The sequence below is a fragment of the Cupressus sempervirens genome, chromosome 5, assembly GCF_028749045.1.
Source record: "Cupressus sempervirens isolate cs-2001-9-10 chromosome 5, ASM2874904v1, whole genome shotgun sequence".
NCBI classification, from domain to species: Eukaryota; Viridiplantae; Streptophyta; class Pinopsida; order Cupressales; family Cupressaceae; genus Cupressus; species Cupressus sempervirens.
Window position 1 is genome coordinate 321,519,355 of NC_143122.1, and position 24,511 is coordinate 321,543,865.

Here is a 24,511-nt window from a genome sequence, read left to right on the forward strand (position 1 = left end):
TAGGCCCTATACTAAGTTCGAGTATGCATCGGGTACAAGTATGTCTGTGGTACTTGTTGGGTACGTATATATCTATTTGAATACTTTTCCACTATCAATTGGCATTTAATATTTATCTTTGGCATTTTGCATTTGGCATTGATTAATGATTAAGTATCATATTATGAAATGGTTGAGTTTTATAATTTTGTGTATATATATATATATATATATATATATATATATATATATATATAGACACACACACACAAAGCCATATATACCCAAATCCCTTTTTTTTAAACATACCCATATATTGGGTTCTCATACCAGTACCTGTCCCTAAATCCATACCGATAACTTAGGTTGAATGAGAGAAAGTTTATCATCATTGTGATGGTGTTTATTGCCATGTGATAAATGAATACATGAAGTAATAATAAAGATGATTGTGTGTACTGGATATAGGAGTACAATGTGTCTTTATTTGCTCATGTAATTTTCATATACAAGAAGACTAGAGATGGTCGACTAAGGATTAGAGTTGACCCCACTATTTCATACCACTTGACGATACACAACATAGTTGAAGGAACCGACAGGACCACATGTGTCAACCAATTGATGCGTATAACTACACGAGAATGGAAAAATACAACCAACTAATACATTGTAAGATAAATCAATATTAACAAACATAACTATAAACATTGTATGCTAAATAAAAAGTCATTTTATAAACAAGTAAAGATCAAGCAATGTTCGGGAAGATGACAAGAATGTAGACAATGACTTGACTTGTGTAAACTCAAACTTTTAGTGTACTTGAAAAATCAAAAGGGGGCCTTGGGGTAATGCTTCTAGTGCAGTCATGGGACAATGGCTCAAGTGGGTGTAAAAAAATGTCCCCTTTTTGCCTAGCACATAAATAAATAACTAAAGACTAATGCTAGCCTATTATCTATTCTCCCCACAGGCTAAAGCATTAAGTTAATAAAGGGAGTTAAGTAATTAATTCAATAAAAGGAGGAAAAGCTATAGTTATTGCTAATATGAATTTAATTATTCATTGGTAATTATTAAAGGGGGCCAGCTTAAGTGATGACTTAAGTCTTTCCTAGGCCATGGGGGTGAGTCATTAAATGTGAGTCAAATATTATAATTTACGTAAGTTGCTAAACAAAAGAATTAGAAGGAAATCGATAGCTTTTTTGGCTGGGGATTTTTATAAAAGTATCAACTAGGGTTTTGGGTCTCAATTCTATTATGATATGTTGATCTAATACTTGATAATTTCTCTATTGCTTCTGGTTTGACAGTAGCATCCCTATCTACGGATGAAAATCCTTGGATATTCATAGGTTGGACAGAAAACCAACAATAATTGAGAGTTGTGTTCGCTTAGGGTTCATCACTAAGCAGATTTGCATCATTCAAATAGGTTTTGGAGGAAAATTAATGCAAATTCTAGTATTGAAACACCAATATATTTAATATGACAGCCATGCATGTTTTATATTAGAATCATAATCTATAGATTCATGTTTGTAAGCACTTATTTCCTTGGAAATATATATCATTTCCTTTGCTTGTTCGCACGTTATTTTGCAATGAATTGAAACAAAACATGGCAAAAACAATTAAAATGAAAACTCAAATAAGATTTAAAACAATATTCTAGTTCTGGATATTTCAGTGCTATCAGAGCTACTAATCTTGCCAGCCCATGAGGTTGCATGTCAGCTCTTTAATTTGCGTAGCAGCTTTTCCAGTTGCATGTCATTTAGAAGTAGTTTATGAAGAGGGTTACCATTGCATGTTATTTCTGAGCACTCCTATTTAGTGGATTTGTGTTGCAAGTCAATTTGGTGGATACCTAGATGGTTGCATTTTACTTTTAAATCAGTCTAACGAAGTGGGTTTCATTTTCATACCATTTTCAAGCAATACCAATTTTTGGATTTGACTGCATGACAATTCTGTTCAGTTCTAGAAGATGGGTTTACTTTGTATGCTAGTATTTTGACTCATGTTTGATATGAACTCAGATGTATATTGTTTGGAACAAAGGAAACAAATTCAATGTTTATTTTAGACGTCTACAACAGGTTCATAAAAGATTACATCAATGACTAAAATTAAACATGGGAGATTGTTACCTACTATTGAGCATTGTTCTTACATGATGACGATGACATAAATCCTTGCAAATTTCTCTCTTGAAAAGCTGATATAATGACTAACTCCAAGGTTCCAGGAGGCTGTTTTTCCCAACTGCTTGGATAACTGAGTTGAAGGCTAATGTTTTTGTTCACGAGGAGGCCTTTGCTGGTACTGTAAGATCAATCTGTAATTCTGCAAAAACTAGGAAAATGTTTGTAGAGAAACAATATTCTTGTATTTTCTGTTTTTTGTTAAATGAATGCAAGTTCTAACGTGCAACTAATATGAATTACTAATTTAACCAGATTTGTAAATAAATTGAAAAAGAGGTAAGCTAACGAGAATTGTAAGCAAATCGCTGAAAATGAAATCCTCAACGGACATAAGCCACAATGGCAACAGGTCTTTGAATTAAACCTTCAAAGGGAATGGTAGAAAACCAACAAAATTCTGACCAGCACAACTGTAACTTCACTAATGCAATTGTCGATGGAACTTTTAAATTCTATATGATATTTCACAATTCAATAAATCATGCAGCCACCAATGATGTGCGTGCACAGGAGACAGATTGCTATGAACGTATTGTAGAATTTTCCTTACTCGATTTGTTACTACAGAGGTATTATGCGGCTATTCGTGACAAACTCCAATAAACTAAGATAGTACAAACATTCAACACAATAAGACAATTGGCTCCATCACTATTCATGAACATAAATTCATAAAGAAAACACACATTCCAACAAGAAACACTACACACAGAATAAGAGCACCAATTGCATATACTTTATTGCACAAAAAACCAGCATGTATTATATATTACAACACTATATATATAGGGAACCCTCTCCATAAATGTAATTTTCAAAGCTATTGTTTCTCTCTTGCAAACAGTATACAAAAATTATTAAATCTCTGCTAATTATGTACAAAGTACCTCCTATCATGGCGCTAAGTAGGCGTGCACTTTTAATTTTCATTATCCTATGGGGCATGGACCTTTACATGGACCTTTTCATTTTCATTTTCATGTACAAAGTACCTCCTATCATGGCGCTAAGTAGGTGTGCACTTTTAATTTTCATTATCCTATGGGGCATGGACCTTTACATAACTTAAAACTCTGAACTAAGAAGAAGATAAGAAAAGAGGAGAACTCTAGCAAGCTGAGCTCAAAACTCGAACTCCAAGGGATTCTAAAAAGGCATTATTCAGTTAACTGACAACGAACTCAAAAAATGTGGACTCGGAGCAAGAAGGCTGCTGAATTAAGTACTGACAATTTAAAACAAGTATACTTGTGTCGTAGCCCAGAATTGTAGGATTTCATTGAAGCTGCAGATTGAAAATGTGTTGACCACCAGAATGACTTCAAAATGTGGATTTGTGGAGTTAAAAATTCAAAATTGCTCCATCAAAATTCTCAAAATCAGAGTCATGAGTTTTGCTCCTTATCTTTTACATTGACTTTGGGGTATGCTTTGTTAAACCTCCACACAATATTAGTCACTTTGGAGAAATCTAGCATGTTGAGATCTTTTAGCTCAGCCTCTGTCTTCAGGTGGAATTCTCGGATCTTTGTTCACAATTGTTCAAAACTCTTTGTCTTCTCCAATTTCGTCAATGCATTCTTGGCCTTAAATGTCTTTCTTAGATCATCTTCAGTAGACACCAACTTGAACGAAGCGCAAAATTGCTGCACAACCATCGCGGTTGGGCATAGGTAACTTTTTGAGTTATCAGTAAAAATCTCCAAAACTTGCTCTACCGAAGAACTCATTGACCTCAACAATCTTATTTGCAGTTCTTTCCTTGATATCTTGAATTTCTTCAAACATCTTAATCATTATTCCTGCCCTGGATCCAATCTTTGCGAGGCATTCATCGAATCTGTTGAACTCTATTCCATTAAAAATTGCATGCATCATCAGAAACTTCTGTCTCTTCATCTACCTTAGTGCAGACTTCAATTGCATCCATTGTTCCAATTGGTCTACAATGCTTCCTTCAACCATATTTGCCAACCTTATTGCATTATCCAACATAATATGTAGCAGCTGCAACACTTCTTCTATACACTCTATCCCTATCTCTTCAAAACTGTGACGCCATTTGTAGCAAGCATCCAAATTTGAATCTTTGTATGGAGGGGCTAGAGCTCATTGATTAAGGGTATCCTTAAGATCAGTCTCTGGGTTGGTCGGGTCAATGGGACCCGCCATAGTTGGAAAACTCGCCAAATCCAAAAACTCGTCGAGCCCCCCAAAAGTTTTATCAGGAAAAACTCGGCCATTTAAAAAAAAAATTCAAGAAAACTCGGGAACCTAATAAAACCGCTAAAATTTAATTCAAAATACATTTTTTTGCAAATTTCAATGAGAAGATGCATCTAATGAGTTCATTATAGAGAACACAAAAGAAAGAAGCAGGAGTTTAGATATATATAAATGCATAGTGGGTACAAAATCACATTCTCATGCTGAATGCTGATGGCGGGAAGCATAATAGTAAATAATTTGTGTCAAACTAGAAGTAAAAACATCATTACAATCACATTTTCCTCTTCCTAGCTCTACTAGCATATTGTAACTCTCTATCTTACATAATATATATAGGCTTTTTGCCTTTTGTTTTTAACAATTTTTATTTTTAACAATTTTTATTTTTATTTTTTAGAATTAAAAAAAAAAAAAAAAAAATTAAAAAAAGAGTTTCTGAAAAACTCGCCGATTTTTTGCAAAAACTCCGCGATTTTTCACAAAAACTCGGCGATTTTTTCTTGCGATTAAATTTGGGAAAAACTCGCCAGTCCCAAAAACTCGGCGATTAGTAGAAACTCGCTGATTATTCAGCGATTATGCCAACTATGGTACCTGCCATCTCTTTTACATACTCCTTTAAAAGTTCATTCTTCTTCTTCAGTACTTGTATCTCAGCCTCACCTTTATCTAACTTGTGGAATACATGGCATAACCCAAGCATTGTTAGTGCCTTTCCTCCTTCACGAGTAGGTCTTCCTAGAACAATCTCTTGCAACTGATAATCCCCCGGGGCAAAATTGGATGGGTCCCCTTGCGCAAGAGGTATAGCTATTTGAGCCACCCAATTATCCTATTTATCCCGTGCCATGTGTTTACCGTACAGGTAAAGAAAATGAATGCATAGAGACAATAGAACATGAACAACAGAACATATATTATTATTCGCAATAGTAGATGAATGATTCTTTACAATGATCCCAGACGGGATATAAATACTACCGCTGAACCTTCCCAAAGGAGTCTGTCGGCCACAATTATTCTATCCGCTACAAATTATTTACCGACGACGTCGGCTACAGCATACAAAAAATTGCCGGACCGTCGGCTAAACACCGCTGGACCACCGGACCGTCGGCTACAGAATACAGAATACCGCCGGACCGTCGGCTACAGACTAGAAATACTGCTAGAACTATCTAGTCGGCTAACACCATCCCCCCCAAAAAAAACAGTCGTCTCCTGACGACTAACAAAATTAGGAGACAACTTACAGACCACAGAAGAAACTAGAGAGAAGGGGGCGTCCCCGAAGTGTGCTGCTGGCGACGTAACTCATACACTTGCTCTGTCCTGATGTGGAGATCTGTTTGAATCTAAGAATTAACTTCGACGGCCTCCTTTAGAAGAAGTGCCGCGTCCATGGCCTGCATCCTGGCTAACTGCATCTCGTGCTCAGCCGCATCCTTATCTCGAACCGCTGCCTCCGTACCTTGCTTAGCCACGTCCTTCTCCTGCATCGCCGCTGCCAAATCTGCCAGTAGTGCTGCCCGCTCTGTGGCCCAAGCTGCTTGCTGGTGGGCCAAGTCGGCGGCTAGCTTCTGTCTAGCCTCAGTCTCTGCTGCCAATGATCTCTCTGCTGCAACCCTGTTAACTTCCGCCTGTTGACGACCATAGTAAACATCTTTGTACAGTCCCACAATCTCATGTGCCAACTTCATCATAGGGGTGTCACTGGGTTCCAACTCCGGCTCAGTGGCCCAATCCGCCAACATCTCAGCTGTCTCCGTTGCCGGCCAGCCCCTGTCTATAAAGCAAGTCTGAAATCGCCGAGGACAAATCCCACAGATATATGCTCTGATCAAGTGCCACTCCGGCCGCCGAGTCAGGGCCTGAATTGCCACATCGTGGCCCTTCTCCAATGCAGACTTCATAGTCCTGAGGTAATCCCGACACCTGTCTTCATCTGACCCATAGTCCTCCTTGGCGAAGGCCTCCAATGACCATTTTGCATCACTGTTTTCCTCCTCATCAGCGGGAGCCATGCCCACATCCGGTGCCGCCTTCTCGGATGTTGGCGCAACCACGGCATGTGGCATTCCCTCCTCCTGAAGCTGAGGCTCTGGTACCGCTGGCCATGTTCCTGAATGCCGAGGAGACTGAATGGACGGACCCCGCTTGGCAGGAGTGAGTCGGAATTGTTGCCTCAGAAACTCACTAGCTCTATCCATCACCTCCGGTTGGTCGACCTGCGCAAGCTCCATGTTCATCTCCGGTACTGGCTGGGCTGACTCGGCCTCTGCTAAAAAAGATGATGAAACGATGACCACTGCATCACAATCAATGACCTCCAACCGAACCTGCGGCTCAGATTGTGGCGGTGGCAACTGTGCTCTCGGTGTGACTGCGATGGTGACGTCTGCTAGTGCAGCTGGAATCACCTTCGCTACAGCCGTCGGTAATGACTCGGCAACTATCCGTGGGACGGCATCCATCACTATCTGTGGAACCACCTCCGTCACTGTCCGTGGGACATCTGCCTCCGCTGGAGGAGTCATAAGAACCGGGGCATGGCGCTGACCAAAGGCCGGAATGACTATCGAAGAGGTAGTCAAGTGCGCTGAAGTTGACAGCTGAGGCGGGGAAAAGAATGTGGGCCCACCACCTGCTGTCTCACCGTCAACTTCAGCCGATGTGCTCTCCTCTTCTACGGATTCAGCCCCGTCACTCATCGAAGTGCCCTCCCGTCTGCTATCTGTCTCTCCGGAAGGGGCCAATTCGCGGAGTACTTTCTTGTGACCTGCTACTGACCCACCTGTATCTAAGTGTCGCCAGTAGAATATGGGAGGCTCCCCGTCTGCCAACTTGCCCCTTGGAGGAGCCTCAAAACCATCCATTGGAATCTGGCTAGCTGCAGCCTCTAGAAACAACCCAATGGCATGGTGCGGCATGAAAAATGTTCGGTGCTGAAGCGTCATGAATTCCTCCATCCTGTCGGCAAGTACTGAGGCCCAATCATATATCACTCCTTGCATGATGCCATTCATAAACACAATCTGCGGCAATGCGATATCTGAGGCTCGGGTGGCACTTGTCAACCTGCTCTTGATGACGTCCATGATACAACGCCAATGACCCTCCCGAATAAAGTCTCTGCGAAGCCCTCTGCACTTTGTCCCCTGAACTGCTGTCTCCCTCTCTACGGGTGTGAGATCTCTGCACACTAGAGCTATCCAATGCTCCTTCCGTTCCTGTGATAGTTTATGATTCTTGATTTCCACTTTCCTCTCGCCGGGGCCAGGGATGCCGAAGACCCTGGTGAAATCTTTCGGTTTAAAGGACACCGTCATCCGCTGCTTCTTGTACAAGAATGTACTTGTTCTGCTCTGGGCACTATATGTCTCTATCATGGTTCGCAATCATGGTTCACAATACTGATTCGAACATCCGAATGGAAAAGATGGGAAGTTGAATGGCCCAATGCAGCTGTGCCCCCATCAAAATCTGTTTAATCTGGTCTGCCTCTGGGGTCTCCTGCCACCACTTCCGGCATTCTCTTCCACTAAGACTCTCAAACTGGACGGTGAGATAGGTGAGTTCCTCCTTGGTCTTCTGTTTCTTGCTACTGGAACCGGAGGGGCCTGCAACTCGAATTCCCGATGCTAAAACTCTTGAATTCTTCTCCATATTTGCTGCCAATTGACTTTTCCATGGCTTCCGCTTGCTTGCTGACTCCATGCAAAAAAAAAAATGGTTTATTTCTCCTATTGCATGCAGGCCGAACAAATGAAGTGATAGTTAAATAACCATCTATGGGAGAATTAAAAACACCCCGCGCAAAACCATCCGTGGGAGAGAAAAAACTAGCTGTGGAAGAGCTTCAAAGCATACAGTAAGTTTATCAATTCATCAATGTGAGTCATCTCTCTCACTGCCGCCACATTAACAAGAAAATCTGAACATGCCGTAGTATGCAGCAACCAAACCTTTCGCAGACCCTTCTTAATGCATCCGTGCAACCTTGAGCCCTCCTTTTTTTTTTTTGAAGTTCCTGCAATTTAGGAATAATCTGACCAAGAAGCTGAAATACTATCTGTGCATTAATGAATGGAACAATACCAAGGGAACATATACCTAGCCGCCCAATGCTACCCCCCGAAAATGAATCCAAAGTGCTCAAGAGACTGTTCTGGTCCAAGTTACATCAATCGAACTGTCTTCACTGGCCGATAAATATGCAATCAACTAAACAAGACCGCGGTCCCCTCCTTTTACCCGCGGAGAAGTTTGGCTGGAGGAGGTAATTGGAGTTGCGAAAATGCTAACACCCGCGGCCCATTCTTCTCCTACTTGCGGGGCTTTATCTTCTTCTCCCGTGGACCGTTAGTTGCCTGCGGCGGCTCTTCCTTCTCTTTCCTGCCAGAGGCACTTAAGCTGGCAGTCCTTTCTTCTTTCTCGCCAGAGTAAGCTTACTGTGTGGGGCTTTACATTCCGCGGGGTTCTCTTGCCGGCGGACCCACGGGACTTTAAGTGCCCGCGGACAGGCAGTTGCCTGCGGGACTTTCAGTCCGCGGGCCTTCCTGTTCGCGAGACTTTCAGTCGTCTCCTTTTTTTTTTTTTTGGTTTTTTTTTTCAAAATCGAATACATCAATCAACAACGGTACCTCTAGATGACGTCGCCGCCAGGGAACGCTATACTGACGACGATGGCGGATTCAATGACGGCGAGAACTGCTTTGCACGATATGGTTTCAACTTGGATCCGTTAACTGACTGAGTCATCTCCTATCCGTCCAAGGTTGTTAGTTTGATTGCTCCATTGTCGCCAATTTCTCGGATCTGATATGGTCCAACCCATCTCACTTTGAATTTTCTTGGCTTGATTTCATTACGGCCATCATACTTCAATACTAACTGTCCCGATTGGAATCTGCTACGTTTGAGATGCTTATCATGCCACAACTTGCGTTTGTTCTGTGCCACTTCAGTCGACCACTGTGCCAACAACCGTTTTTCCTCCAGTTTATTCAAATTATTCAATCGCTCCTGTAAGCTTCTATCATCATCGAGTTTGTTTTCCAACGCTATTCGGAGACTTGGAATCATGAATTTTGTGGGGACCACTGCTTCCTGTCCAAACATTAACTGGAATGGTGTGTGCCCGGTCGTCACTTTGTATGCCGTGCGGTACGCCCAGAGGGCAGCAAGTAAGTTCTCTTCCCAATCAGCACCTTCCACTGCGCAGGATTTGTAGATGATGGATACCAGAATTTTATTGGTGGCCTCTGCCTGCCTGTTTGCTCTTGGATAGTACGGACTCGATAGTGAATGATAAATTTTGAATTGAGTGGTGAGCAGTCGAATAACATGATTAACAAAATGACCTCCCCTATCACTTGTTAATTGTAACGGGATTCCATACCTTGTGATGATCTGTTCATAAATAAATTTCGTGGTACTGACGGCCGAGTTATCTGGTAGCGCACGGGCCTCCACCCACTTGGTCAGGTACTCCGTTGCAACAATGATGTAGCGATACCTTCGAGTCTGGCTCACCCTTAGTGGTCCAATGAAATCTAGTCCCCATCGCTCAAAAAGTTCCTGCGCATGAGAGGGTTGAAGTGGCATGAAATCTCTCTTCAGCGGCTTCCCAGCCCGTTGGCAAGTGTCACATCCGACGACCCATTCCCGTGCATCATTGTACACCATCGGCCACCAGAGTCCTGCGAGCAATATCTTCCGTGCAGTGGTGTCAGGCCCCATGTGTCCTCCCGTGGGACCCTCATGTGCTTCTTTTAACACCTGCGGTATCTCTTCTTCCAACACACACCGTCGAAGAATATGATCCGGCCCCATTTTGTAGAGCAACCCATTGATTAATTGAAATGTACGACTCCTGATTATCAACTTGCGCCTATCATTTGGTGACATCCCCGTGGGAAACTGTCCTGTTGAGAGGTATTCGCCAATCTTCCTGTACCATTCCGGCAGTACCCCAATCTGAAATAGCTATGCGTCAGGGAAGTCATCATTCACACCATCCGCTGGTTCCCTTGTTTTGATCCGTGACAGGTGGTTGGCACTGACGTGTTTCTTTCTTGGCCGGACAATGATTTTGAAAGTAAATTCCTGCAACAGTAGCAACCATCCGTTGATCCTCCCTTGGATGACGGGTTTGTTAATCATGTACAACAGGGCCTGGTGATCAACATAAAACACAAACGGTGTAGCAAGCAAATAATGACGGAATTTTTGCATAGCATAAACCATTCCCAAAGCTTCTCTTTCAGTCGTGCTGTAGTTCTGCTCGGCCTTTGATAGCAATCGGCTGGCAAAGTATATTGGATGATCCAATCCGTGATTACCAGTCTGTGCCAGGGTTGCGCTGATCGCATAATTGTAGGCATCCACATGAACATGAAATTCTTTATTCCAATCCGGATATGCCAGGATGGGTGCCATAGCCAGTCGTACCTTTAGCCCTTCAAATGCCTCATCCTGCTCTTTCTCCCATCTAAATGCTTCTTCCTTGCACGTTAGCTTATCTAACGATTGGGACACCTTGGCAAAAATTTTAATAAATCTCCAATAATAACCTATATGCCCGAGAAAAGATTTTACCTCCGTGATATTAGTAGATGGCTGCATTTCCAGAATGACTCTCACCTTGTCGGGATCCGTCTTTAATCCTTCCTTATGGACAATGTGTCTGAGCAGTCTGCTGTGTGGAACCATGAATCGGCACTTCTTGGGGTTCAATGCTAACCGGGCCCTGCAACATCTCTCCATACACTCACCAAGTGTTGCCAGGTGTCCGTCCTCTGTGCTAAATATTGACCAATCATCCAAGAAGGCCTTGAAATTTCCCATAGACATCTTGTCGAAGATATGCAGTATAATCCGCTGGAATGTGGCCGGTGCATTACACAACCCAAAAGGCATATGATTGTACGCGTAGACCCCATTTTCAACGACAAACGTTGTCTTCAACTTATCCTCCTCCGCTATAGAAATCTGATTATATCCAGAGAACTCGTCCATAAAAGAGTAGATTTCATGTCCCGCGACCTCCTCCAGAATGCTATCTGTGAATGGAATCGGAAAAGGATCTTTGATTGTTACTGCATTCAGGCATCTGAAATCAACGCATATCCGGATCTAAATAGTATCCTTCTTCAAGGAAATGACTATTGGTGACACCCATTCGCTGGTCTGTACCTTGAAGATAATGCCAGCTTGCAGCATCCGATTGATTTCCTCTGTAACCCGTGCGACATAGTTCTTATTCATCCTGTAGGGTCGCTTCCGTACAGGTTCAACTCCGTCCACCAGCGGGATGCGGTGCACACACAATTCCGGCGGTACTCCTTTGAGGTCCTTGTATGTCCATGCAAACACATCCTTTTAGTCCATAAATATCTTGAATGCCGCAGCCTTGAGTACTGGATCCCAATTATCTCCGACTAGTATGTTCTTCGGCTCTGCCTCGTCCCCCAAATTCATTGTTTGCAGTGGAGCTTTATTGTACTTGATTGTTTGTCCTTTACTGAATGCATGGGCGGGTGTAACATCCAATGGTGCCTCCCCCTCCTTTATTTCAGTAAACTCCTTTGGATATTCGTTCTCAATTGACAGAACATTACAGCTGTGAAATAATTCATAGTCCCCCATTTGCCAGTGATAGAGACCGTTGACGGAATCCAAGTCGTCATCCGTTGTTCCTCCGTCCAATCGGAGGACACCCTCCTGATCGGGTTCCATCCGTCGTCTACCTTCATCCTCCTCTCCCTCAGAATCTGACGACAGAGCCTCTTCCCCTACCATTTGGGTATGCAGATCAATGACGAATCGGCGGCCTTTACTTTCCAGGGATAAAGTGTTCTTCTTCCAGTCGTGTCGAGCTCTTGCTTCGATAAGCCACCCGCGGCCCAGGATGGCATCATAGCCTTTCCTTTTCAATAGAATCACCACGAAATCCATGAGGAACGGCTGGGTGCCAATGGTTACCAGCTGTGCCGTGAGGATACCCAGTGGTTTAATTCCATGTTGATCGGCGGTCAGTAGTTGAAACCTTGGAGGCCACAATGTCGGCTGTCCAAGTTTCCTCCAAGTTTCTTCTGGCAATACATTTACGCCGGACCCTCCGTCCACTATGGTGTCTGTGAGAACATGTCCAAGTATCCCCATCTCGACAACTGCAGGGTGCTGTCCGGATGTCAGCGCCAACAACATCTGATCTTCTCCTCCCGTAACAATTTCCTTTTCTTTTCGTCGACTCGGTTCTCCCAGTAACTTTCCCTTCTCCAGGCTTGATTCCCCTGCCATATTTGAAAGAGCAGAACGAAGTTGGGGCATGGTGAGAAGCAAATCACTTACCTTTACTTGCACCTCCATTTGCAAAATTTGTCGTACTATGTTTTGTTTTGCGGAATTTCTTGCTGAAGTGGCGGCGGTGTCCGGAGGAGTTACTGCTTGAGGTACTTTTCCAACCTCCGCCCGTGCTGCCGCAAATTTCTTCTTTTCTTCGGCGGGGTCTGGGTATTCTTTTGCTTGTTGCCGCGTAATTGCCAGAACTTCTTCCTCATCGGCTCCAACAGTGATCAAGTTCACTCCGGATTTTGGACATTTTGAGTCGTCGTGATCGCCAGGTCCGCACCATCGGCACAATAGTTGAGGTGTATTTGCTGTTGGACATTCCCGCGCAAAATGTCCCCACAAGTTACATGCTCTGCACTAAATAATTGGTCGTCCGTTTGCATCATACTGAATCCAGCTTCTGCTTGTATTGGTATTATTATTGTTGTTATTTTGTCCACGCCGATTATTCCTGTATCCTCCAGATGTAGCGCCGACGGCATTCGGGTTTCCGTTACTACCTGACGGGGAGGCCTCCTGTGCGAGAAGTACTTGCGGAGATCCTCTTGTTTTCATGTTAAAGGGGCAGTCTTTTGTCGAGTGTCCCATGATCTGACAGATGTCATAGAATTGGTTCTTCGGACACGATCCTTTAGTATGACCGTCGGTCTTACATTCCGTGCACCACAATTCACTACCTTTTGGCTCTTTCTGCATATTTTTAAACTCCTTCATCATTCGAATCATATCCTTCTGTAAGGCACAAACCTTTTTGTTACTACATCGTCGCTGCTATCATCTCCAGCAGATTCGTCATCATCAGAGTCAGAGGAGCTGGTTTTCTTCTTCTTTGTCTTCTGCGCACTTTCAAGGTCCAGTGCTCTGTTATAAGCATCGGCATATGATGACGGTGGCACAATTTTCATTTTCCTCCGCAACTTCGAGCGTAGGCCATCCACAAACCATCTTTTCTGCAATCCGTCCGCTGGCTTGCTTTCCATTTTGTTTACTAAGTCTTTTAATCTCCTGGCATAGACGCGGACAATTTTGTGCTTCCTCTGCTTGGTATTGAAAATTTCCGCTACGATTTCATTATCATCCCGCAAAAGTTTAAACTCCACCAAGAACTCCTTTTTAATCTTATCCCAGGTATCTAGCTTCTGCGGATCCATATCTGAAAACCAATCAATCGTGACACCCCGTAGGGTTGCCGGAAATTGCCTGGCCCATTCGTCGGCATCTGTGATTCCATTGCCCGCCAGATCGTCTCACATGTCTTACAATGTCGGAGGGGTCGACTGTACCATCGCCTTCAAATTTCGGCAGCTTTTCTTTGGGTCCCGCCATAACTCCGGAGGTCTGTACTCCTACAGTGGTCGGCACTCCCACACCGGCGGTCGGCACTCCTACACCAGCAGTCTGTACTCCCACTCCGGCGGACTGGTCTCCCACACCGGAAGTTTGCACACCCTCACTGGAGGTGTCGACAGCTGCAACCCTTGGTGAAGACAAAGGATCCTCCCAAATTGTTTCCCGCGGAAGTCTATCCTGGAGGAAGAGGTCACTACACTCTCGTGCTCCATCGGCACTGCGAGTCGTGCGAGTTGATGCTCTCCCGTCTGAATTTTCTTCCCTTGGCGAACACAAATTCAAGAACTCCTCCCGTGCTTCTTCCACCAATTCCACCTGCTGCCGAGTCTCCTCCAGTAATTCCTCCGCACTTCGGTTTCCGTCGGCAATCCTTTGGAATCTCCGTCGGCGTTCGGCTTGCTGTGCCAGAATTAGATTCTCCTGCGCAGTACGGATTCCATCTTTTCCCTTCGCCTTATTCCGATCCTTGTTAAGCTGATTTGGCATTAATCTTCATTCCTCCCACCTTCCAGATTCATAAGGCAACGACGCCAAATGTTTACCGTACAGGTAAAGAAAATGAACGCATACAGACAATAGAACATGAACAGTAGAACATATATTATTATTCGCAATAGTAGATGAATGATTCTTTACAATGATCCCAGACGGGATATAAATACTATTGCCAAACCTTCCCGAAGGAGTCCGTCGGCCACAATTATTCTATCCGCTACAAACTATTTACCGACGACGTCGGCTACAGCATACAAAAACACCGCCGGACCATCGGCTAAACACCGCCGGACCGTCGGCTAGAGACTAGAAATACTGCTAGAACTATCCAGTCGGCTAACACCATGAATGCTAATTGTTGAGGCTCTGGTGGCAGGACAAGTGCTTGAAATGTTTCTTGAATTGTTAATACAGTAATGTCCTTCATGGAGGTATAGGTTCTCTTCCTTGGGTGTACTACCTTGGATAACCACTTCGGCCTTGAGTCCTACGACGAGTCTGATTGCTATGGAGACAGTGAAGAATGGAAGCGGGCTCTTTTCCTTTATGTACTCTCTGTTCCTAGGTTCCCTCATCCGACCTCTATTCTACCATCTATGTAATCTCAATTTGTATAGGTGGATATGGGGGTACTTGCACCAAAGGGATCTGTACTTGTGGTGGTGCTTGTCTGTATTCACCTCCCCTTTATCCACTTCTTGATTTTGATCATTTTTTGCAAGTAGAGGTACAACTATGTTATCTTGCTGTAGAGGTGGAGGCTAAGGAGTGGCTAGTTTACTAGGAGGTGGTGGAGGCACCTGTTGTTGTTGTTGTTCTGGAGGAGGATGGGGTGTCCCTACAGTAGACTGAATAGTGGATTCATTGCCCTTAGGCTCCTCAACGTGTCTAGTCCACTCACTCCTACGGGTGTAAAGTCAAAATCAGACCATTCAAACACATCCGATCCTTGTTCTTCAGGTGCCTCCCCCTTACCTTGATCTGTAGATTCATCAACGTGAATCAGTTGTTCCTATGCAGGAGGGGTCTGTGTTTGGAATCTCTCTTCTTAGCCTTGGCAATCGTGCCAATACAAGTTCTCCTCATGAGAGGAACATTATCTTCCAGAGCCTCTGCCTCTTCTTCTGGTGCCTTAGGGATTGCCTTGAGGGTGGTGGACGAAATGTAAGTACTCTTCTTTCTATTGTATACCTTCCCCTTCACAGGTCCAGGTTCTATCATTACTGGTACTATCCTTTGGGTGTAATTTTTTCCTTTGTAGGTGCCTCTTCCTCTTCCACGATGAGAAATTTTCTTTTCTTCCCCTTCCCCTTCTCCTCCTGGCTAAGGTATGCCACGTCCCTCTCATGATGGAACACTATATCTGGCTTAACCAGTGAGAAAGATTTTTAGGTAGGAGCTGTAACCTTAACTCCTTTTCCTTTCTCTGGTCATGTCGGCACTACCAAAGATGGTATGTCTGGTACTAGATCTAATGGGTAAGGTTTGTTGACCCATTTGTTGGTCAACTCCACCACATGCCTTGCACAAAACTGAATATCATCATTCTTTGTCTTGTCCACCGCAGCATTCAAAATGGGCTGGTAAAAAATCTTGTCAGTTTTGTACAAGGGATCCAAAACATCTAGAGAATCCTTATTCCAAACCATAGTAACATGGGGACGCACCCCCCCTTTTTGCCCCATGCATTGGGAATGAGGACGCATCGTGTACTTGGGGACTTTGTTCCCCCATCCCTAGCGGTACTTCCAGATTCCACCACATCCGCCGAGGATGGGGGGCACGTCCCAGTGTCAACTATTTGCTGATTTGACTATTTATGTTCAATGTTTGATGTTCCAATTCAATGCAATGTTCAAGTATTTACTCTTTTAAATCTTTATATCTTATATTGCAATACATCTTTTCATAACTAGCATTTTAAGTACCATATGTATAGTATATACAACCCCCTTAGTCCCCTACTGCCGTTCCCCCCACCGTCCCCAAATTAAGGCCCCTCTGTGCCCTTGTCCTAGAAACTTGTCGCACCGTTCCCCTGTCCCCCCATCCCCCAAGGTGGTGTAACTATGTTCCAAACCTTGGTAGAAATTTTGAGGCCAAGTGCTGCCTCTAGGAGGGGTAGGATCATCTGGCAGTGATCACAGATTCTCACTTCATAATCATCTGTGCAATTGAGCCAATGATCTTCCACGGTAGCATCAAGGGTGAACTCCCGCCTCATCACATTGGTGTACATTCCAATAGGATCAAAATAGGGATGAGTAGTAGGGAAGTCCTCTAATGGGTATTGTTCCTATTCTAACTCAAAAGACTTAATGTCTTTATATTCCTTAATTAATAGTGTATGGCCCGATCGAAATAGGCTAGTCCCAACTCTTCCAATGCTTTAGTCTGCATCGCTCATAAGCTGTTATCAATTGTCGGCTGATCTCCAACAGTATCAACTTGTTTGAATGATATCTGGGAAGCTTCTTGGAACGTGAAGTTGTCCCAACCACTCTAATGCATGTGAATGTCTTGAATTGGATGAAGTATGCGCCAATCTATGTCACACACTCAACGACCTCAACATACAATCTCTTTACATAATCTCCTTCCACAAATCTTATAATTGTAAATTTGAAAGCATAATTGACAATTTAGTATTTATTTGAGAGCTTTTTTGGCACTATATGAGGGTATACAATATAAGGTCAACTATTTCTGTTCTGCAGGCTTCCCTTCTTTGACAAACCTGGATATTCTACTTGAGCAACCAACAAATAATCCAAGTAGGAAGTCATGTGGAAACGGGATTTGTCTTCACCAGAGTGAGTTGCTCATCAAGAGAGTCACTAATTATGGTACCGCAATCTATCCTGTTGCTCCTGTTTTCGATCTTCTCAATGAAATGGATCATCCACGTCTCTAAATGACTCAAGACGAGCAATCCCTCGACTCTACTCAATAACACAACACAATAGCCAATGTCTGGTATCATATAACCTCAACTCAAATCCACCTTGCTAGCTCTACCATGTGGGGTTTGAGTGATTAGATATTTCGTTTGGACCAATTCATCAACCTCCTTATTGTCCTTGTACCACCTTTGGGCACTCTCGAAAGAGATGGCATAGTACTCATCAGATATGGGGAGATGGAAGACCTTCTCGATATTGTCTGGCCTTATGTCCAACACAATCTCTCTAGTCGCACTTTTTACTAACTTTTCATCCGAGACATAGTGGTTGGCCAATTTAAAGGTGAGTTCTAAGGATTGAACTGATGTTGGGTGTGAAGCATAATTTACTAAGCCTACCATCACCATAGAAGATATCATTTCTGATCTCTCCTGGGGGTTGTTACAAATGCCGAGGAAGTGGTTTCAATCAATATTACCAAGCTCTGTGTCCTTTATCTTAGAGTGTGGATCCATAAACTTGGATTTAGAGGCATCACCTTGAACTTATACTTTATGAGCCTGAGAGATGCGACTTTAGCCCGCGCTGTTGATGAGGATGCCATTGTATTACTTGCATAAAGACAACTTGTCAGTACCAAGTTACAAGCCCATACATGAAAAATAGCCAAAAAAGACGAGAACAAATTGAGTGGTGAGGCAGAAAGGCTGTAAAACTGAAAAAAGGGGATCCCCGGGGCTGTGCACCTGTGCAAGTGTGCAGAAATGCATTCCAAGGAAGCAAAAATTGCATCTACGCACCTGTGTAGGTACACGGTTGAGCAAAGCCTAAGATTAGGAAATCCCTAGGGTTGCAAAAGACAAGTAGAAGGACATACGTGGCATGTAGAGGCTGCGGACTTGCAGGTGTGTAGGTAGAAATAATGGATTTTAGCAAAAATGATTTGAAACGTGGGTGGAGGAAGCCATGTGCGCCCCTGCACACGAAGAAAAAACACCAAGTACGTAAAGGACCAGAGACTAAAGAGGATTAGAGCTCAGAAGTGCACAAACTCGAAAGCAGAGAGTAGTAGTGCACAAATGAGGAGGGTCGACGCCCTTCTATAGGTCCCCGGGCTGCTAATGTTAGCATCGAGGAAGGTGATCCCCAGGTAAGCGTTGGAGTTACGCACTTGCGCAACTTTATAGAGGCATCCGTGCTTTAATCAGTTCCTTAAATCTTCAACGACCGGACTTCGTGGACTTTACACAATTGGAGAGCTCCGCAAATGCACAACATGCGCAAGGATTATAAACAAAGCAAAAACACTAAGGGAAACTTCACACTTTACACAAATACACACTTGCGTAGGGTGCATAAGTGCAAAGAGCACTAAGGCTAGCCAAAAGACTAATCTAGAAACCTACTAGACATAACTCCGGAGCTTCTCAACTGCCAAGGTCCCTTAGAAGAGACCGTAATTTGACAAACCTAGAGGACGGAGGATGCAAGACCAAAGTAAAATGTAAAAGGGGTGTGCGTTGTGGAACCACAACACGTACTTTCCTTTCTGCCTCAACAACTAAAGAAAGGGATAGAAAAAACTACAAAGAAATAATCAACATATGGAAAAACTTATGAATGGTATGAATGACTTCATTCAAGCTTTTTTTAAAATATCAATCGGATATGTCATTATTTTTAGAGAAATTACTTTTGGAAGAAGCTAAAAAGATGGATAAGAGGCATAATAACAATAAACATATTGAAGTCATTGACGTCGAGCATGTAAATCATCACAATGGGGAGAATCCATTTGAAGATGCAACTAATTTTTCACTTTAGCCATATGAGGGTTTAAGCAAAGATGATCCTAGAAGAGAGATGAACATGACTTCTCTTAATCTTAAGCATGAGTTTGATATTGACAATAATGGTATAGATCCTTTGAGTGATCTTCTAGTGTGTTAGTTGATTCCTATAATGACACAACTCCTACACATGAGGAAAAATCAAAACATGGCTTTCTAGGATACTTGAGAAACTTGGCGCACAGGCCCTCGATATGGGAAGATGATATATTTGAGACACTACCACCTTTAATTATTTGGGAAGAAAATGACTCAAACCAAAATCTGGTGGCGATTGATGATTTTAAAGAAAGCAAAGAGGTCAAAATTTATGATTTGGGATGACGATGGTTTACTTTCTCATTCGCACATGTTTGTAGTACTTACATGAAATAACTAATGTAGAGAAGTCTAGAAGTATTGAGTATGAAGTTTTCAATGAAGAAGTGCTTGTTTGGTTGTTATAACAAAAGTGATATATCCCATCCTCAAGATAATGTAGCCCATAATTATAGAATTCATCCTCAAGATAATACAACCCATAATTATAGAAAAGACAATGTTATGGGGTCACCTAATGTTGACATTTAAGTTTTGGCAGATAAGTCACGAGACATGGGTTGATGATGCAACTGGTAAGGGGCAAATTTTGTGCATCATAGCATAGAAGATGTAAAAAGGATCCAAAGCATGTTGCTTCACAACGTCGGGTATAATGTTGTAACTTGTTATTATTAGAGTAGTACAACAGATTGGTGGAGTTGTGTACTTAAAGTTGATATGGGATGTGTAATGTCCTGAAGGTGATCTTGGCTCGAACAATCTTAGCTCAAAGGGGATCTCTGTCTAGAGGCACTCTTGATCCGAATGCAATGTCAGCCCGAAGGGGATCTCTGTTTGGAGGCAATCTCGATCTGAAGGCAATCTCGACTCGAAGGGAATCTTGTCCAAAAGGGGCTTTCTATCCGGAAGCAATCTCGGTCCGTAGGGGATCTCAACCCGAAGGTGATTACTTCTCGAAGGGGATCTCGACCTGAAGGTGATGACTTTTCGAAGAGGATCTTGACGATCTCAGGCCGAAGGGGATCTCTTCCTGAAGGGGAACTCTGTCTAGAGGCAATCTCGACCTGAAGGGGATGTCTGTCCAGAGGCAATCTCGACTTGAAGGGGATCTCTGTTCGGAGGTAATCTCGATCGAAGGCAATTTCAGACCAAAGGGGATCTCAACCCAAAGACAATGACTTCCCGAAGGGGATCTCGACAATCTTGGCACGACGACAATTGCTTTGATACGACATACTTTGAAAATGATTGTGAATCTGACTGGAGTTCTTGTCTCTAGAATTATATTTGCCTTAAATATTCGACTTAAAACTAATACTTATTCATGTCAACCAATTATAGTTCCACCAAACATTTGCAGCCTGCTCTGATACAATGTTAAAGAATTCAAGATCTCTGCAAATGTAATGGCACTATATGGTTTTATGTGTTTTCCAAGTGCGAATATGAATGCATATATATAGCAGTAGAAAAGACATGTCTCATGAAGAGACATGTCTTTGTGTTAATCAATATTGGTTACTGTAAGTTAATTTCCATTAGACATTATTAACAACAATATATATATATATATATATATATATATATATACTGTTATACACACACACATACATACATACATATATATATATATATAATTGAGGATCAATCAAATGCAATAATGTTTAACCAATAAGCATAGGGGATTGACTCTCGATCAATTCAATTTGACTGAAGCTACAACATTAATACTTTTTCCCCACTCACAAAGTCTGGAAAATGTTTAATAAAGCAATTTCTTTTCCCGTTCCTAATAATACCAATATTGGGGAGACTCTAGTTGATAGTCCTGTTGGTAACTTTATCATTTCAGGCCTAGTTCCTTAATTCAAAGATTTTATGCAATATGACATGATAGGAAAATTCCCAATAGTGTTTCAACATTCCCTCAATAATGAAGGCATCTGAAAATTTCCCAAGTTGGTACTCCCAAACGACAATTGAAGAGGTAGTTATTTGACAGGCAAATCCCAATTCTTGTCGTTTCCTACATACACATACTCTCACATACTTTGAAAATGATTTTGAATCTGGCTGGAGGTCTCATCTCTAGAATTATATTTGCTTTCAATATTTGACTCAAAATTAATACTTATTCATGTCGTCCAACAACAGTTCCGCCAAACATTTGCAGCCTGCTCTGATGCCATGTTAAAGAATTGAAGATCTCTGCAAATGTAATGGCACTATATGCTTTTATGTGTTTTCCAAGTGCAGATACAAATGCATATTTATAGTAGTAGAAGAGACATGTCTCTGTGTTAATCAATATTGGTTATTGTAAGTTAATTTACATTAGAGATTATATATATATATATATATCTGCTGCAACCCATATCCCTGCTCCTGCTAGAGAAACCGCTTTTGCTACCTATTGCTAGAATGACAACCCTTAGAATGATAGTAGGGTCCACCCATCAAAGGGTTCCCGGTGTAGTGTTCAGGAGGAGATAGTGACCCAACATGCGCTAAGGCATATATATGTATATATAATTGAGGATCAATCAAATGCAATAATGTTAACCAATAACCATAGGAGATTGACTCTCGATCAATTAAATCCAACTGAAGCTACAACATTAACACTTTTTTCCCTCTCACAAAGTCCGGACGATGTCCAATAAAGCAATTTCTTTTCCCATTCCTAATAATACCAATACTGGGGAGACTCTAATTGATACTTCTGTTGGTAAGTCTATCATTTCAGGTCTAATTCCTCAATTCAAAGATTTTATGCAATATGACATGATAGGAAAATTCCCAATAGGTTCATGGCTTCAACATGGGTCTCCAATAGGTGAAAGCTAACTTTCCAGACAAAGTAAACTTCTGAACTTAGTCTAACCAATGTATGCATAGACATATGTTTCTTACCAAGGATATTTGCTATCAACAGCGAGCCGATACCCTTGCCAAAGATAAGCTTTATGCTAGCTATCAAACCAATAACAATTCTATTCTTTCTCATTTGCAAATTCTTGAGTCTCGCCTTACTGAGGAATGGTGAAAAGCTATGCTCAAAGAAGTTGCCCAGCTCTGTGTTGAGTGAGTACATTCAAGCAGCAAGAAGAGGCCTGTTGGATAGCCCAATAAACAACACAACACACCTATGAACAACATCTCAAAATGCTGAGATTTGAAGTTCTGTCTCAACACATTAGCTAAACAACAGTGCATGTAGAAAACAGTCATAAGAGAATCCAGTAATATTAAAACTTAAGTTGAGAACATCAAGACTCAGGTAGTATATGTTGGATCTCAAGTTTCCAATATAAATGTCCAAGTAGCTCAATTTGTTAAAAGATTGAATTTTCCTACTTGTTCAGCTGGTTATCTAAAAGCCCAACACAAAGGGAAAAGCGTTAATCCTAATTTACCTGAACAAACTATAGAAAAATCTAGGATACAACTACTGGAACAATGAGAGATGCCACACCTGAAGAAAACAAAGGGGTTTAATGCATATGGCCTGAGGTGATGGCAATGACAATGGATCTGGTTCACCTTATAGAAATCTTCAAAACTATAAGGCTCAGACACCACTGCTTTTTAATTTTGCAGGTTTGATGAAATAAAAAATATGAGAAGCATAGATGTTACAAGGGCATGGAATACAAATTATATTGCTACTAGTACAGGGGTTAGTGAAGAAGATGTCATAAGACAAACCCTGAATTCAATTTTTGGGACAACAAAAAGAGTCTGGGATTGTCTAGTTGACACCTACAAGAATGAACTTATTTAATAGAGGAATAGATCAAGTGTGTTCCCTGCTGATAAGAATGTTCCTAGGCAGAACAAATTCAATTGAAAGAATGGCCCACAATAGATTGATGAATAATAATGGTGTGACCTGAAATTTTGATCAGTTTTGTGCCGAACAATTTCAAAAGATTAATCAGTCAAGGTAAGAACAAAATCATGAAATTGTGTACACAACCTTCATTTGAAGGTCGAAGAGAATATTATCATAAAAGGGTATTGGAAAATCTTATTACGGAACATTTGACTGTAGGCAAAATTACATTTTCTCAGCTGATTCAGTTTTTAACTGAGATCAATGAACAAGTGTGTAAAGAAGTCAAACAACAAAAGGAAATAAAAGGGTAAAACTTGTAATTTCTCCTACTGTGTAAGACATTAACTCCAAGTTTTGGTTATGGAAAGTGTTACCAAAAGCACAAATTTAGATATACGCAATGTATCGAGTGCTCTTATAGAAAGGAAAATTTTCGAAGAGAATGAAGTTCTTTAGGTGAAAGGGTATTTTCGCAAAAAAGACAAATTCAAGGGGAAAAAAGGTGGAAACCAACTTGCTATATTTGCAAAGCTCATATTTTGCCAATAAGTGCCTTGAAAAGAATAAAGACAAACACAGAGGTAAGCATGGATGGTAAAGGAAGCTGGATTAGAAAATCTAGAAGAATTTGTATATATTCATGATTCTGAGGGTATTTTTTTTTCTGATAAAGAAAAAGATGAATTTGAAGAACAATTTGAAGGTACTGTGGAACAATAACCACAATCAGAATTTGATTCTGATCTCTCATAAGTATCATTCTTTTGTAGAATGGTAAAAGGAAGGACTTCTTCAAGTCAACAGTCTCTTGAAAATATAATTTAGGAAATTTGTAACTTAGAAAGAATTCAGAATGAAATGAATATTGGTCTAGAAACATGGAAAAAAAAAAAAACTCGAACTGGCCAATCTAGAAGAACAAAAGCATCATTTTCAAAGACAGTAACAATAGGCATCCTCATCCACTACACGATGATCTAGATATTCCGAGATCCCACTTCCTACCGGGCAGTAAAGAGGAAGCCCCCGCCACTGGCAGTATGGCTAGACAACTATGGTGTCAGCACATAATAGAATTTCTTCAGAAAGTTATCATTCCAACAAATGAAGAAATACAAGAATTGGAAGATGAAGAAAATGAATAATTTACTGAAGAACTCAGTAAGGGAAAAGAGATGGAATAATTCATCTCAAGATAGAATTTGTTTACCGTATGGATTAATTAAGCGGCGCACACAAGCAAAGAATACGAAC

General features: G+C 41.8%; 1 protein-coding gene and 1 long non-coding RNA gene across 3 annotated transcripts in view; one reads left to right on the top strand and one right to left on the bottom strand.

Moving 5' to 3' along the window:
- The window catches only part of LOC149555958 (methylthioribose kinase-like), a 48,869-nt gene that overhangs the window by 12,757 nt on the left and 11,601 nt on the right, over positions 1 to 24,511 (top strand). The gene's annotated exons all lie outside the window — the stretch shown is intronic.
- The window catches only part of LOC149555959 (uncharacterized), a 34,251-nt gene continuing 11,751 nt past the window's right edge, over positions 2,012 to 24,511 (bottom strand). Inside the window, exon 2 of the long non-coding RNA XR_016364594.1 lies at positions 2,012 to 2,334. This is a non-coding gene — a long non-coding RNA (uncharacterized LOC149555959). The remainder of the gene's footprint in view (positions 2,335 to 24,511) is intronic.